This window comes from Myxocyprinus asiaticus, chromosome 36, assembly GCF_019703515.2.
Source record: "Myxocyprinus asiaticus isolate MX2 ecotype Aquarium Trade chromosome 36, UBuf_Myxa_2, whole genome shotgun sequence".
NCBI lineage: Eukaryota > Metazoa > Chordata > Actinopteri > Cypriniformes > Catostomidae > Myxocyprinus > Myxocyprinus asiaticus.
In genome coordinates, this window is record NC_059379.1 from 27,676,881 (window position 1) to 27,690,556 (window position 13,676).

At 40.5% G+C, this 13,676-nt stretch overlaps 1 pseudogene; it reads left to right on the top strand.

Annotated features, from left to right (window-relative positions):
• Positions 1 to 4,113: 4,113 nt before the first annotated feature.
• Positions 4,114 to 13,676, top strand: part of LOC127427207 (lipase maturation factor 1-like) — a 62,686-nt pseudogene continuing 53,123 nt past the window's right edge.

Genomic DNA, 13,676 nt, shown 5'->3' on the forward strand with positions numbered 1-13,676 from the left:
CGTAGTGACTCGCCTCAATCCGGGTGGTGGAGGACAAATCTCAGTTGCCTCCACGTCTGAGACCATCAATCCACACATCTTAGCATGTGTCTTGTTGAGCACGTTACCGCAGTGACATAGCACGCGTGTGGAGGCTTCACGCTATTCTCTGTGGCATCCACGCACAACTCACCACGCGCCCCACCGAGAGCAAACCACATTATAGCGATCACCAGGAGGTTAGCCCTATGTGACTCTACCCTCCCTAGCAACCGGGCCAATTTGGTTGCTTAGGAGAGCTGGCTGGAGTCACTCAGCATGCCCTGGATTTGAACTAGTGACTCCAGGGGTGGTAGTCAGCGTCTTTACTCGCTGAGCTACCCAGGCCCCTACAGTATTATTTCTATATATTACACAATTTGTCTCTGCTACAAAGGTGTGAAACCGACTCTTCTTTGATTTTTGAATCATTAAAATCTTTTATTGAACCCTTTTAAAGGTACACTCAGAATTGTTTTTCTCATTAAAAAAGTGTTGTTCCTAAAGAAATAAACTGTAATTTTGAAACGTTTGTATAAAATCATGATCACTCACATAAGATGAAGATTCCAATCATACCAGTAACCTTATAAAGGTAGTTTTATTACTACATGGGGAGGGTCCCCTATGGAGGCTGCCATGTTAGAATCACATGACCAGCCAAATGCCACTGTGTTATTGGATTCTTCCATCCGTGGATTGAATTAATCAAGGCTGAGTGTAAGTAGTGAATTCCAACAATGGCATCAGTAACTAAAAACTACTGCAATTATGAGACTCATCCATGCCCAAAATTACTTAGTGCACCTTTAAATGCAAGTATGAATTTTACATTGTTCTAAACATCTCACCATCAATATTTGATTTTACACTCTGATATATTGGCCTAGCCTGAACTACAGTTAGTAGCTATTAAAGATTTGCGCTTTGCCCAAAAGGAATTTAAAAGAATTTAAATAATAAATGAAATAATAAATAATTGTAAACAAAAGGTTTCAAATAATTATTGCCTACTCAAGTAAAATGCACAAATATAAGTATCTTTTGTGAACCACAATCAAAGATGCTATTAACTTCATAGAAGACCGAATTGTTCCATCGTTGGTCAGAATGTTGCGTTGGCAGATGCACATTGTCCTTTGATTGGTCAGAAGGCTGCTTGTGAACTCTTACGCATGTGCAGAGTTTTGGAGAAATATGGCGGCTTCCAGTGAGGGCTCAAAAAGTAGCGAAAGTTTCCTTAGGAAACCTGCTTATTTCAGACAGCCATTCAAACGACATCAGCAGTGAGACAGTGCAAGATAAGGACTTGATCAAATATGATAAGAAAGGGGGCTTATCGATGCCAACTGAGACATACTGAGTAACTCATTAAGTATATCTGTGCAACTTAACTAGATAATGACATTGTTTTAACACTAGCTGTTTCAAAACCTGCATGCAAGCATGTGTAGTGAGGTCCAAAAGTCTAAGACCACACTGAAAGCTGGCTTTTTTCATTTACACGTAGAAATAAACTAGAAGTTTTAGGAGCTTGAAAATTTGATAACAAAAGTTGTGAGAAGAAATATGTAAGATTCTGCTCCATGTCTAGGCAAAGTAGCAAATTTGTGACATTGACCATGTTAACACAGAAGTTCAGATTTCTTTGCTTCCAATGAAGCATACAAGGTGCTCTTGGAAACATTCTCAAATCATGCTGAATAATATGGATTATCAGGTTTAAAACAAACACATGGAGTCCATTCCAGCTTGAGTGCATGCTCTCATTAAAGAAAAAGGGGAATATATACCAAACATGAAAAAAAAAAAAAAAAAAAAAAAACGAATACCATTTCATACACATTGTTATGCTCATAATATAACTTTTAATGAAAAAATGTAACAATATTAAAAGAATGAAAAATAGTCACTAGTGGTCTCAGACTTTTGACTGTATGTGTGTACTGTCAGGGTTGAGGAGTAACGGAATACATGTAACGGGATTACGTATTTAAAATACTAAATATAAGTAACTGTATTCCACTACAGTTTCAGTTTAAATAATTGGTAATCAGAATACAGTTACATTCAAAAAGTATTTTGATTACTGAAGAGATTACTTTGCATTTTATTGTCATTTGTTTCATTTAATATTTAGACTATTCAGTTGGAAAACATTTATCCATATAAAAGATGCAATCTGAGGAGCTTTTGAACAGCGGTGAAACACTTTCTTAAGATGTGTTACATTCATACAATTTCATACTGTTGTGAGTGAAAAGGTGGATACGACGTCATTGAGGAATTTTCCCTTGGCAGCTTTTTAGAGGAGCTACATCACGTTTCTACAGCTTAACAAGAAAACAGTTAGATGCGCTTTGACAAATGAAACATAAATCCAATAAATACACAATTACATGCCTTGTCAATTTTTTTTTTTTTTTTTATGAGGTTAGGGTATTTTTACAAGAAATACTAACCAATGTAGCCTTTAACATCGTATAGAAAGCTACAACCAATATATCTATGACGAAAATGCACGTTGGAGCATAACTTTTTTTCTCTAGTAACACCTTTGACATTAGATCAAAGATGTACTGCAAAAATCGTATTCTTAATCAGAATTTAAATATTGTTTTTCTGTAAAAATATAAAAAAAAGATCATTGTCTTACTTTATTTGCTTGTTTATAGTCAAAACAAGTGAAAAATTCACCAGTACTGAAGAAGTAATCCAAAATATTTAGATTACGTTACTGACCTTAAGTTATCTAAAGTAATACGTTACAAATTACATTTTACAGCATGTATTCAGTAATCTGTAGCGGAATACTTTTTAAAAGTAACCTTCCCAACCCTGTGTACTGTATATTGTTTGTTACATTTGTGAAATGCTTGTTTGCTCCCCTTTTCCCTCGCCAACTGTAACCTACACTGATCAGCCACACCATTAAAACCACTGAGAGGTGAAGTGAATAACAATTATTATATCATTACAATGGCACCTGTCAAGGGGTGGGATATATTAGGCAGCAAGTGAACAGTCAGTTCTTGAATTTCATGTGTTGGAACAGGAAAAATGCGCAAGCATAAGGATCTGAGTGAGGGCCAAATTGTGATGGCTAGACGACTGGGTCAGAGCATCTCCAAAGCGGCAGGTCTTGTGGGGTGTTCCCGGAATGCAGTGGTTAGAACCTACTAAAAGTGGTCCAAGGAAGGACAACCGGTGAACTGGTGACAGGGTCATGGGCGCCCAAGGCTCACTGATGCACGTGGGGAGTGAAGGCTAGCCTGTCAGGTCCGATCCCACAGAAGAGCTACTGTAGCACAAATTGCTGAAAAACGTAATGCTGGCCATGATAGAAAGGTGTCGGAACACACAGCTTGCTGCGTATGGGGCTGCGTAGCTGCAGACCGGTCAGAGTGCCCTTGCTGACCCCTGTCCACTGCCGAAAGCGCCTACAATAGGCATGTGAGTGTCAGAACTGGACCATGGAGCAATGGAAGAAGGTGGCCTGGTCTGATGAATCACATTTTCTTTTAGATCATGTGGATGGCCGGGTGTGTGTGCGTCATTTACCTGGGGAAGAGATGGCAGCAGGATGCACTATGGGAAGAAGGCAAGTCGGCGGAGGCAGTGTGATGCTCTGGGCAATGTTCTGCTGGGAAACCTTGGGTCCTGGCATTCATGTGGATTTTACTTTGACAAGTACATCCCTTCATGGCAATGATATTCTCTGAAGGCAGTGGCTTTTTTCAGCTGGATAATGCGCCCTGCCACACTGCAAAAATTGTTCAGGAATGGTTTGAGGAACATAAAGTGTTCAAGGTGTTGACTTGGCCTCCAAATTCCCCAGATTTCAATCTGATGGAGCATCTATGGGATGTGCTGGACCAACAAGTCTGATCCATGGAGGCCCCACACAACTTACAGGACTTAAAGGATCTGCTGCTAATGTCTTGGTGCCAGATACCACCGGACAATTTCAGATGTCTTGTGGAGTCCATGCATCGACAGGTCACAGCTGTTTTTGTGGCACGAGGGGGACCTACACAATATTAGGCAGATGGTTTTAATGTTGTGGCTGATCGTTGTATTTCTTGTCTTGTGTAAATGAAAGCAACAATACCTAGTTTTGTTTCCTTTCTAGTTGTGGCTTTCACTGTTGCGTACAACCAGAACATACAGCTCATTGGAGAGAAAGGCCTCATGCCATGCAAGGACTACCTGAGGAGTGTCAAGCGCTATGTGAGTGGCAAGATTGGCATTGGGGCCCTGGCATAAACTCCTTCAATCCTCTGGTTTATGGACTAGAATAACATGGATGCCAACCTGGATGGCATTGCTCTGACAGGGGTGGCATTGTCAGGGTTTGTCCTACTTATGGGAAGGGCCAATTTGATCATCATGCTTTACTTTGGATCTTATATCACTCTATTGTGAATGTCGGACAGCTTTGGTGAGTATACACACACACACACACACACACACACACACACACACACACACACATACACACACACACACACACTCATCTTTGTCATATTAAAAAAGTCCAACCTTATTCTTGCAATAAAATTGAATTGAATGCCATTTTTAACTGTTTTCTGAAGAAAATGAATTTGATCAAGTATATTTGTTTATTCCCTCTAGGTACTCTTTTGGCGAGTATTCATCTCTCACGTTGTTTGTTAAATAATGTCATAGTAGCGCAAGTAGCCAGATGTTTCTCTGTTTTCCAGTATGTCATGAACTTTTTGATTTCTAATAGCAACATTCACAAAGTCCACATTGAAGTAATGTTTTAATGAGTCATTGGAACTCTAGCATAAACTGCATGCTCTTCTCTTAGAATTCAGTGTTTAGGTTTTCTATTTGAGAGATCCAGAAGCCAAATCTGTTTAGTAATATGTTGACTGAGCCAAGACACAGTGGGGAAATGCTTATTTATGCTGAGTGATTCATTTGAACTTTTACCCCAGTCCAGGACCGCAATTATGATCTCCCACTTTGATCCTCCAAACCTATCTAAATACAAATTCTCCATATAAACAAGGAAACCACAAGTGGGCTCAAGTGGCCAATTGGGATTTAATTTAAGACCCTAGAGTGATAGCTAAAGACTTGAAAGAATCATTGGAACTGGTTAACATCTCTGTTCATGAGTCTACTATACAGAAAACATTAAACAGGCACGGTGTCCATGGCAGGACACTATGAAGGAAGCCGCTGCTTTCCAACAAAAACCTTCCTGCGCGCCTAAAGTTTGCTAAAGACCACCTTGACACTCCACAACACTACTGGGAAAATGTTTTGTGGACTGATGAAACTAAGGTTGAATGTTTGGGAAGAACACGCAGCACAGCGAATGGCGTAAAAAAGGCTCCACATACCAACATTAAAACATCATGCCAGTGGTGAAGTACAGTGGAGGGAGCATCATGATTTGGAGCTGCTTTGCTACTTCAGGGCCCAGACCGCTTGCCATCATCGAGGGAAAAATTAGGATCATTTATCAAGATATCCTACAGGATAATGTCTGAGTGGCTGTGCGCCAGCTGAAGCTCAGTAGAAGTTCCGTGATTCAGTAGGACAATGACCCTAAACACTGAAGTAAATCCACTATTTACTTCAAAGAGATCATGTGGAATGACCTCAAGAGAGCCATTCACACCAGACATCCTAAGAATATGACTGAGATGAAGAAGTTCTGTAAGGAAGAATGGTCCAAAATTCCTTCTGAATGTTGTAAAGGTCTAATCCGCATTTACCAGAAACGTTTGGTTGAGGTTATTGCTGCCAAAGGAGGATCGACCAGTTATTAAATCCAAGGGTTCACTTACTTTTTCCACAGCACTGTGAATGTTTAATGGGATGTGTTCAATAAAGACATGAAATATTGTAATTGTTTGTGTGTTGTTAACTTAAGCACATTGTGTTTGTCTATACTTGTGACTTTGATAAAGATGAGATCACATTTTATGACCAATTAATGCAGCAAACCAGCTAATTTCAGAGGGTTCACGTAGTTTTTCTTGCTACTGTATATGTATATATACTATACACACACACACACACACACACACACACACACACACACACACACACACACACATATATATATATATATATATAGATAGATAGATAGATAGATAGATTAGTGCTGTCAGTTGATAAAAATTTTTAATCGCATAATTTTTCAAATTTAATTGTGATTAATCGCAGATTTTGAAAGTGCTGAATATATTTATACTTCTTTTCTTGTCAAAATGCATTTATTTCCTTTTTTAAGAAAGAAAAGAAAACAATATATAACAATATGATGCTTCAAACAAAGCTTTCCACAGTAGCCTATAAACAGAAATGCACTCAAATAGCACCAAATCAAGTAACATTAAAAATTTCCCAAAGTCTAAGTGGGAGTTTGACTAATTAAAAGAACTAGTTCCCACATATTCATTGCAAAGGGCATTAAATATCTTAAACTCTCATCCTACACAGTATTAATCAGCTAGCAGACTGTGGCTATCTGCTTTGCCACAGCAATTGTGAAGCTGCGTTCATGATTCGCATCAGGCGGCGCTTTGAACTCCACATGAAAGGCACTGCAGACAACAATTTTGTGATAGTTAAGACTTCTTCTGTGGTAATTAATTGTACCTTACAGAGGCTGCAAAGTACTTGATTACTGTCACAAGTCCCATTTGGCATTGTTTTGTACAACAAATCGTGTTAGGAGGTCTTTTCTCTGTCACTGACCACTGTGTTATGTTGTGTGCATCAGTGTAATGACTCTGGGTGGACACATCGCAAAGGTTTCGCCAAAGAAAAATTAACGGTATGTTGTTTTAAGAGGTTTTGCAGTCTTTCAGTGCATGGTTATGATGCCAGGGTGTCAAGGTCTTTGGACAGTTATTTTGTTTATTTTCATGTTGAGATTTTGCTCCTTTGAGTCCTTTTGTTAGATGAGGACACTGACATGCTGCCACTGGTATTGCGCATTTTATGGATTTTTAAGTGCCTCAAAGCATATGAGCCCCCCCGTGAACTCTGGCGCCTCTGCGGACCCCAGGTTGGGAACCTCTGACCTAATGCATACAAATCCGAAAACATATTGTCCTGGTGAAAAATATTTAAAATATAAGTATTCATTTGCTCATCTGTCCCATGTAAAAAAATGTCTCATAAACTCCACACTCAACACAGCTGTTTAGTCCAGTTTAGGAGTTAACTAAATTAAGAGCAAAGAGAACATGACAGGGTCTCAAATATGCACAACCTTCTGTTCCTCTCCCAAGACTCAAATCCAATCAGCAGAGCTGCAGATGTAGTGATGTGTTGCGCTTTTTCCCCCTAAACTGAATAAATGTGTCTTGAAATTTAATAAAGTGAAGGGTGTAAAAATAGCACAGCGATACTGGACTGATAAAAACTAAGATTTATTCTGTCCATCTCCTAAGTGTATGATACTTTAAAGAGATAAATATGACCACCTTCAACCCTGTCATGCTACAATATTCCTACTTTCCAATGTGAGTTGCATGCAAACCTACTTACAGGCTTTTTTTATACAAGTAAACACTGCGCTTTGATGGTCTCCATTCCCGTTGAAAGGCCATTCCTTTGCCAAAGAGACTTCATATCAGAGCATTTGTGCCAATGGTAGCATTAATTCTGCCTGGAAGCTGGTTGCAAGTGATCAAATCATTACAAAACATTTTGATTTAATCACAGTGTTTCAATCGTTCCATCTGGCCTTGAGGCCAGATGAAATGCAATCTGATTGTTGCTTCATTCTCTGCATAAAGTAAAGGGATGCGGTGTAATAATACTGTACTCTTACTCCGCACATTGATACCGATCGCTTCAAGATTTTGCATAGATTTGCTCCTTAAGAAGAAGTTTAGGTGGCAGTAATTTATTCATAAATTACTTTATGAATCATAATTAATTATTTAATGTTATACTATGGAACAGATTCGAGGAATGAGGAAGCGGGAGATGGTGAATCCAACTCAAAGGTAAATTTATTTATACACAAATATGTTCACTTTACTGCATAATGGTGAAGCTTCAAACATAAACTCAAATGTTGGCTGCACTGAGACACACACACGTGCAGGCTTGGCTGTCTCTCTCACTCAGAGGTCTGGCCCCTTTTATTTCCCCCGTCTCTCACTGTGAACAAAGAAATAGCATTTACCAGCAATTCATTTCAGGTGAAAACCCTTACCACTTCCTCTCTCCCCAGATGAACGCTCGACCATGCCCTCGCCTCCACATACCCCCACTGCCTGACTCAGGCTGGGGGAACTGTCCGGCCTGTCCACTCCCCATCCCCCCCCCCCCCCTTTCTTGAGAGGAAGTCCGTGACAGCCATCTGCGCCCTCGGCCTGTGGATCACCTCGAACTTAAACGGCTGGAGTGCCAGATACCAATGGGTGATCCGGGCGTTGGCATCCTTCATGTGGTGGAGCCACTGGAGTGGGGCATCCAAACAGTGGGGTAAATCTCGTCCCAACAAATAGTGTCGGAGAGTGAGGACCACCCACTTGATGGCCAAGCACTCCTTCTCCATGGTGCTGTACTTCGTCTCTCTCATAGAGAGCTTCCAACTAATGTACAGAACTGGGCGCTCCTCCACCTCCAACACCTGGGACAGTACCACACCCAGCCCCCTGTCTGATGCGTCCATCTGCAAGGCAAAAGGGAGAGAGAAGTCAAGGGAATGCAGAAATGGCCCACCACAAAGTGCAGCTTTTACCTGCTTGAATGCTCCTTCCATTGGACCAGGTCAGGAGCTCACTTTTTAGTGAGATCAGTCAGTGGCTGGTGTATATTTGGGTGTCAAATAATTAGGTGCAAACCTTCGATAATAGCCAGCCAGCCCCAGGAAGTGTCTCACCTCCTTTTTGGTCTTGGGTCTCAGACAGGTCGCAATCACTGTGGTTTTATCAATTTGGGGCCGCACCTGACCATGACCCAAGTGGAACCCCAGATACCGTACCTCCACCCGCCCAATTGCGCACTTCTTTGAGTTTGCTGTGAGCCCCACTCGTCGCAGCGATCTCAGAATGGGGCCCAGATTCTGCATGTGCAGCTGCCAGTCATTACTATAAATAATGATATCATCCAAATAGGCAGTGGCATACGCAGCGTGCGGTCTGAGGACCCTGTCCATAAGACGCTGAAACGTATCCGGGGCCCAAAACAAACCAAACGGAAGGGTCACAAATTGGTGTAAACTAAATGGTGTGGAGAAGGCAAGTTTTTCACGGGACATCGGCATTAAGGGGATCTGCCAATATCTCTTTGTTAAATCCAATATCGAATAAAAGCGAGCCGTGCCCAACCGATCGAGCAGTTCGTCAATACGAGGCATTGGATAAGCATCAAATTTTGAAACCGTGTTAACTTCTATAATCCACACATAACTGGACCGAGCCATCACTCTTAGGTACCAGAACCATTGTGCTGGCCCAGTCACTGTGGGATTCTTCAATTACCCCCATATCGAGCATGGCCTTTAATTCTTCGCGTACTATCTGTTTTTTGTGTTCAGGTAAGCAGTAGGGAGGACTACGTACTGTGTGTGGTGTTTTATGAGATTATTGGGGACGGGGAGAGGCGAGAACACGTCAGAGAAATTTTTTTGCAACCTGGCAACCTCCGTACTTTGTGACGGCAAGAGGTGGTCTCCACAAGGGACTGTGGTGAACTGATTGGCTCTTAGATTCACCTCTGGTCTGAACTCCTCCCTCTTCGGAACTACCGACGCCAAGGATACAGGGACCGCCTCTCTCCATGGTTTTAGTAAGTTGAGGTGGTAAATCTGACGTGCCCTGCCCCTATCTGTACGAACTACCTCATAATCAACTTCCCCAACTTGCTGTGTGACCTCAAAGGGCCCTTGCCAATTTCGAGCTCGATGTGGGCAGCAATACAAGTACTTTATCTCCCTGTGCAAACTCCCGTAGCCAATCTCCCTATTATACAACCGGGACTGACGTTCTTGTGCCTGTAGCAAATTATCCTGTGATAGACGCCCCAATGTGTATAGTTTTACTCTCAGGTCAAGAACGTATTGAATTTCATTTTTGCTCTGTGAAGGTCCCTCCTCCCAATTTTCTTTCATGATGTCTAACACGCCATATAACAATTCAAATGGGGATAACCCAGTGGAGGCTTGTGGGACCTCTCGCACTGCAAATAACAGGGGTTTGAGCCACTTATTCCAATTCTGAGCATCTTTGTGCACAAACTTACGAATCATATTGTAAAAGGCCTTAAATTGTTCGACCAAGCCATCCGTTTGTGGATGGTACATGCTTGACCGAATCAATTTAATACACAATAATTTGTACAGCTCGCGTATGTACGTGAAATAAAAGCCGTGCCCTGATAAGTGAGGATTTCTTTCGGAATCTCCACTCGCAAACCAGACATTTCAGGCATTTCAGGAGCAGTGTTTTCTGTGGGAGGGCGCAACTCCCTTTGGCGTGCTTTGTAAATTTACAGACTTTTACATGCACAAACAGCTATATTACACACTAAAGGAAAGGTAAAAACCCCAAAAGCATAACAGGGCCTCTTTAAAAACAGTAAAACTAGTCAATATGACTCGTGTACTATTATCCATATCTTCTGAAACCATACAATAATTTTGTATGATAAACTGACCGAAATTTAAGTCAGCATTCCCTCTCAAATCATTGATCAACTCCTGTATAGAATAAGGTTTGATGTTATTTGGTTTGGACGCTATAGACAGTTGAACAATGATTTGTATCGATTTGATTTGAGAGTAAATAACATTTTGGTCTGTTCATTATACAAAGTGATTGTCTGGCTTCAGTAGACTTGTAACATTTGACTGTATTTTTATGGTGGTGTTTGTGGTTTTTATGGAGCTTGACAGCCCAGATTCACTATACGCTTTCATTATATTGCAAAAAGACAAAAGATAAAAAAAATTATTTAGTGTTCCATGGGGGAAAATAAGTCATACAGGTTTGGAGTGAAATTAAGGTGAGTAAATAATATAACAGAATTCTCATTTTTGGGTGAACTATTCCTTAAATGTTAAAGATATATTAGTATTTGTAGAAATTAACATTAGCCAGTATTAATAAATGCTGTAAAAGCATTGTTCATTGTTGGTTCCTGTTAGATATTGTGTTACGTAACTAATGTTAAAGGGATAATTCACCCAAAAACGAAAATTCTTTCATCATGTACTCACCCTCATCCCATCCCAGATGTGTATGACTTTCTCTCTTCAGCAGAACTCAAATGAAGGTTTTTTTGAAAATGATCTTTGTTGGTCCATACAATTCAATTGAATGGTGATCAGACCTCTGTAGCTCCAAAAAGTTATCTGTTTTCCATAAAGAAAACATAAAAGTAATCCAAACGACACCAGTGTTTAAATCATTATATTTAGAAACTATATAATAGGTGTGAGTGAGAAACAGATAAATATTTACAGTGCATCCGGAAAGTATTCACAGCGCTTCACTTTTTCCATATTTTGTTATGTTACAGCCTTATTCTAAAATGGATTAAATTCATTATTTTCCTCAAAATTCTACAAACTATACCCCATAATGACAATGTGAAAGAAGTTTGTTTGAAATCTTAAAATAAAAATAAAAAATGAAAAAAATCACATGTACATAAGTATTCACAGCCTTTGCCATGATACTCAAAATTAAGCTCAGGTGCATCCTGTTTCCACTGATCATCTTTGATCATCTCTTCTACAACTTGATTGGAATCCACCTGTGGTAAATTCAGTTGATTGGACATGATTTGGAAAGGCACACACCTGTCTATATAAGGTCCCACAGTTAACAGTGCATGTCAGAACACAAACCAAGCCATGAAGTCCAAGGAATTGACTGTAGACCTCCGAGACAGGATTGTATTGAGGCACAGATCTGGGGAAGGTTACAGAAAAATTTCTGCAGCATTGAAGGTCCCAATGAGCACAGTGGCTTCCATCATCCATAAATGGAAGAAGTTTGGAACCACCAGGACTCTTCCTAGAGCTGGCCGCCCGGCCAAACTGAGCGATTGGGGGAGAAGAGCCTTAGTCAGGGAGGTGACCAAGAACCCGATGGTCACTCTGACAGAGCTCCAGCATTTTTCTGTGGAGAGAGGAGAACCTTCCAGAAGAACAACCATCTTTGCAGCACTCCATCAATCAGACCTGTATGGTAGAGTGGCCAGACGGAAGCCACTCCTCAGTAAAAGGCCCATGACAGCCCGCCTGGAGGACTCTCAGACCATGAGAAACAAAATTCTTTGGTCTGATGAAACAAAGATTGAACTCTTTGGCCTGAATGGCAAGCGTCATGTCTGGAGGAAACCAGGCACCGCTCATCACCTGGCCAATACCATCCCTACAGTGAAGAATGGTGGTGGCAGCATCATATTGTGGGGATGTTTTTCAGCGGCAGGAACTGGGAGACTAGTCAGGATTGAGGGAAAGATGAATGCAGCAATGTACAGAGACATCCTTGGTGAAAACCTGCTCCAGAGCGCTCTGGACCTCAGACTGGGGCAAAGGTTCATCTTCCAACAGCACAACGACCCTAAGCACACAGCCAAGATAACAAAGGAGTGGCTATGGGACAACTCTGTGAATGTCCTTGAGTGGCTCAGCCAGAGCCCAGACTTGAACCCGATTGAACATCTCTGGAGAGATCTGAAAACGGCTGTGCACCGACGCTCCCCATCCAACCTGATGGAGCTTGAGAGGTCCTGCAAAGAAGAATGGGAGAAACTGCCCAAAAATAGGTGTGCCAAGCTTGTAGCATCATACTCAAAAAGGCTTGAGGCTGTAATTGGTGCCAAAGGTGCTTCAACAAAGTATTGAGCAAAGGCTGTGAATACTTACGTACATGTGATTTTTTTTATTTTTATTTATTTTATTTTTTTTTCCGTTTTCTATTTTTAATAAACTTGCAAATATTTCAAACAAACTTCTTTCACGTTGTCATTATGGGGTATTGTTTGTAGAATTTTGAGGAAAATAATGAATTTAATCCATTTTGGAATAAGGCTGTAACATAACAAAATGTGGAAAAAGTGAAGCGCTGTGAATACTTTCCGGATGCACTGTAAGTCCTTTTTTACTCTAAATCTCTACTTTAACTTTCACTTTCAGATGTGAAAGTGAAACTAAACAGGCACCACATGTGACTTTCAGATGTAAAAGTGGAGATTTAGAGTAGAAAAAAGGCCTTACGTTTTGGTGTGTTTCTTACTCGCGCCTATTATATCGCTTCTGAAGATATGATTTTACACACTGGAGTCATATGGATTACTTCTGTGTTTCCTTTATGTGATTTTTGGAACTACAAAGGACTGATCGCCATTCACTTGCATTGTATGGAGCTGAAATATTCTGTTTGGTTCTGCTGAAGAAAGAATGTCATACACATCTGGGATGGCATGAGGGTGAATAAATGATGAGAATTTTCATTTTTGGGTGAACTATCCCTTTAACATTCACAACCTTATTGTAAAGTGCTATTGAAATTTCCTTAGTGAATGTAAATTTTTCTTTAGCTATGCTCAGGTCAGAAATATTTCATTGGCCAGAAATTGCTCACTGTGAGTGAAATTTCTATAAAATTATTTTTATAAACCATTATCCTGTAATCATACTT